Genomic DNA, 4,416 nt, shown 5'->3' on the forward strand with positions numbered 1-4,416 from the left:
GTGAGAGGCGTTTATGTTGCATTTGAGGATAGTGATTGCCAAACATTGCCTCGAGAGCTTGACTTAGTGTGAGTTGTTTTGATTGCCATAGTTTTTTTGTAAAAAGTTGGAGTAAATCTACTCATCTCCCCAAGTTCAAAATCTAACATTGTTAATACTTTTGCCACAAAGCGTGATTCTGTATCTGAAGAAACAATCATTGAAGGAGCTTTCTCTTCATCCTCCCCTGACACTGCTAAGTTTCCTTAATCCTCCTTTGGGGTTTCATCCAGAGGAGTAATTTCGTCTTGCTCTGGATCTTGAAGAGTCTAAAAAGAACTTTTGCTGAGGGAAGGTTCAGGAACCTTTTCGGCAGATTTCTTTGGAGCTACAACCTTATTTTGTTGATTCTTCCTTCACTTTTGAACTGGTTGAAAATTGCCCTCATTAGATATGGGGGTATGGGTATGCCCTTCTTTAAAGACAGGTACTTGGGCTTGCTCATCCTTTTTTTGTTGAGGGCAGTTTTTGGCAAAGTGCCCATGAGAATGACAAATGATGCATTTGAAAGGAATCTGCTCATAGTCCAATTCCTGAATATGGCTCCATTCCCCTAAATTTATTTTTAGGGCCTCTGGTAAACCTTTAGAGAGATTTACTTCGACACAAATGTGAGCACAAGAAAATTGGCCTCCTTTTGGTTCTACTTTGTCCAGATAGTGACCCATCTTATTTCCAATCTCTTTTATTGTATCAGGTCCCCAGAGATAGAGAGGGAGGTGAGGCAGTAGAATCCACAACAACACAGAAGTGATTTCAAAATTTGGATTAAAATCCAGAGTCCATGGGGAGATAAAGAGGCCTCTTGTCACGCCCCTACACCTGCAGTGATCTTCCAACCGCTTGTAGCGAGGTGCGGCACCACCGAACGCCTTCTTTTTAACAATACTAACGTTTATGGGCTACGCCTATTCCAACATGAACATACTTAACTTGTGTTCTTATAACCGAATAAAGTGTTATCCTTTATACTTTAACAAAGAACATTCTCAATCATTAACCATATATCATAAACCGAGAACGTCAACAACAATCAAGTGCAAAGGGAGGGGCAACTCCCAGAAAGTCTACCCAATCAATATATTATATCAACTTCTTCAAATTTACAATACAAGTGTGCTTGACAGACTTCAAGCCAACACTTAGAATATTTTTACAATCAAGGCTTAGATCAGCCTTTTACAACATTTTCTGCACCTTTGCGTAAGAAGAAGTACTCACCCGAGCCACTCAACCTTCCTACCAAATCCTGCACAAAATTGCCTTCAAAATGACCCCCGGCACACTTGCCTCACCCAAACCGGCATTAGGAATCCAAACTGCACCTTAGATAATGATGCGCATGAGATGTGCGCATCTATTTATCTTCCTTGCAGATTTCCTTTCCTCTTATGCGTATGAATGTATGAGAGTTCGATGTGTTAAAATGAGCCTTATGCCCTTACATTTATATCCACTCATGCGTATGTTTTCAAGGGGGTGTGTAGCCCATGGCCGACCCCCACAAGTTGGAAACGCATGCCCATATGCACCATTTACAAGTCGGTTTTGTTGTAAGTTTTATGCCCACGTCCAACGCATATAAACCTTCGTGCGTTCACATATGCGTGCATGACACTTACCCAATTTTTGTGTGTTTGATAACGTCGCAGGTCTTGTTGCAATCGTGTCGTTCTCCACTGCAGCTCGTCGCACTTGGTTGTCGCGCGCGCCCACCGTGCGCCTGTCGTGCGTTTGTGCCCGGCGCCCGTCGCACAATCACCCGAAGACCTGACATTCTCCTCCACCTGAAATCGTTGTCGTCCTCGACAACATATCATCATCCATGATGTTGTCTCCTCCACAAAAGGCAAACATCACCGCAACATCTGTAGAACCACTGTCATCTGCAATATGTTGTCCATGTGTGTGTCTCCTCCAAAGTGAAGAGATCATCTCATCAAACCAACTCTCAATGTGCCCCATTCAGGTCCATGAAGCCCTCTCCATCATCTGCAATGTGCCATCCTCAAGTCTTCATAGAAACAAGTATGCACTTGTCTCACCTATCCATGTGTTGCCCATGATCCTCGATCAAATCAGCTCTCATGTATAGAAAGTCGTTGAGTCTCGGCTTAACCCATGCTCAAGTGTATCACCAAAGCATCATCATCATCATTGTAACTTCATCACCTCAAAGTGTCTCTTATCGATCCTCTACATCAAGTTCTCCCAAGCCATGTCCATGCACTTTGAAAGTATGCATCTCATACTGCATCAAAGTCATCTGACCTCAGCTCCTCAATGCATTAGACCTTTAAGTCCACCATACATGAAGCCTCTGAAATTCACAACAATCTCATGTCCTCATGAGCTCCATAACCCATCCCCATGTAATAGGAATGCTCCATAGCTGCTCACAAGTCCATCCAAGTCTTCAATCTTATCAACTCTCGATGTGCCCCATTCAGGTCCATGAAGTCCTCTTCATCATCTGCAATGTGCCATCCTCAAGCCTCCAATCTTATCAATTCTTGATGTGCCCCATTCAGGTCCATGAAGTCCTCTTCATCATCTGCAATGTGCCATCCTCAAGTTCCCATGTCACACTAGCAAGTCCTCCTGCATAACATTCATGCCTTAGCACTCCTCTTTGGATGTCCCTTGACATCTCTACAAGTGCTTTCACACAATGTCCTAGCATAGGTCTGCCATGCTCCATATCTTCAAGTCTCCAACCTGATGTCCATGACTAAGTTGTCCATGTAGTCCAACCAAGAAGACACATCACAACATCGGTCATCACACCCAAGTCTTCGATCTTCGGTTTAGTGAACTCGGTCACCCAACCATCTCATCATCATGTCATGAGTCCCTTCATCATAGCTCCTCCACCAAAGTGTCCATCAAGACTTGCTCTTGGTCTCGGCCATGACAAGTCCACCCAAAACATCACAAGTGTGTGCCCTCCTCAACCTGTCCATGAGTCATGCCGGGCACTTAGCCAATTCTCCATGTGGCTAAAGCATGACCCAATCCTCCATAATGATCATCAAGTTCCTCCCTTGTCCCAGGTCCTTGCACCTTTCATCACAAGGTCACAAGTAACCCCAACAAGCCCTGTAACAGTTAACAATCCTTGCTTCTCCATACAAGGTTCCATCATAGTCATCCATGGTGAAATCCTCCCTAGCATTGGCAAACTGGCTTTGCCCTTTCCTGCACACGGTCCATCTCCCAAATGTCCAAATGAAACACAAGTATCATCACTTACTTCATCATCATGAGGCTCCTCCATGTGAGTGTCCTCATTCATCCATGTTGACAAACTGCACGATCCTGGTTCAACTTGATCAGCCTCAAGTTCATCCTCCATCATGATCAAGTTTGCAGCATCTTCATCTACCACGGCTTCCTCTTCTTTGTTAGCACAACATGCAACCTCACCTTGCTCCATTGCCTGACCGAGTTGAAGAAGCCCTTCATCACAGAAGAAATCTCGTCCAAGTATCATATCGAAGTCATTCATCTCCATCACTATGAAGTCTAACTGACCTTCCCATTCTTCTATCTGCACAGGTACATCGTGTACCAAACCTGCCACCTTAGCTCTAGAGTTCACTGCCTTGACCTCCATATTAGATGTCAGCCCAGCCTCTTTTGCTAACCGTGTTGTCATAAAGTTATGTGTAGCACCTGTGTCTACTAGAGCTTGAATGGTCTTGCCATAAACCATCAAGTCTACGAAACCCAGACTGTTCTCCATAACCTTATCTGCACCTGCTTCACCTGTCACCAGCTCCGACCGAGCTCTGATACCAACTGTCACGCCCCTACACCTGCAGTGATCTTCCAACCGCTTGTAGCGAGGTGCGGCACCACCGAACGCCTTCTTTTTAACAATACTAACGTTTATGGGCTGCGCCTATTCCAACATGAACATACTTAACTTGTGTTCTTATAACCGAATAAAGTGTTATCCTTTATACTTTAACAAAGAACATTCTCAATCATTAACCATATATCATAAACCGAGAACGTCAACAACAATCAAGTGCAAAGGGAGGGGCAACTCCCAGAAAGTCTACCCAATCAATATATTATATCAACTTCTTCAAATTTACAATACAAGTGTGCTTGACAGACTTCAAGCCAACACTTAGAATATTTTTACAATCAAGGCTTAGATCAGTCTTTTACAACATTTTCTGCACCTTTGCGTAAGAAGAAGTACTCACCCGAGCCACTCAACCTTCCTACCAAATCCTGCACAAAATTGCCTTCAAAATGACCCCCGGCACACTTGCCTCACCCAAACCGGCATTAGGAATCCAAACTGCACCTTAGATAACGATGCGCATGAGATGTGCGCATCTCTTTATCTTCCTTGCGCAGATT

Source organism: Pinus tabuliformis, chromosome 6, assembly GCF_031772625.1.
Source record: "Pinus tabuliformis cultivar Carrire ecotype Pingquan chromosome 6, CPIR1, whole genome shotgun sequence".
Lineage (NCBI taxonomy): Eukaryota > Viridiplantae > Streptophyta > Pinopsida > Pinales > Pinaceae > Pinus > Pinus tabuliformis.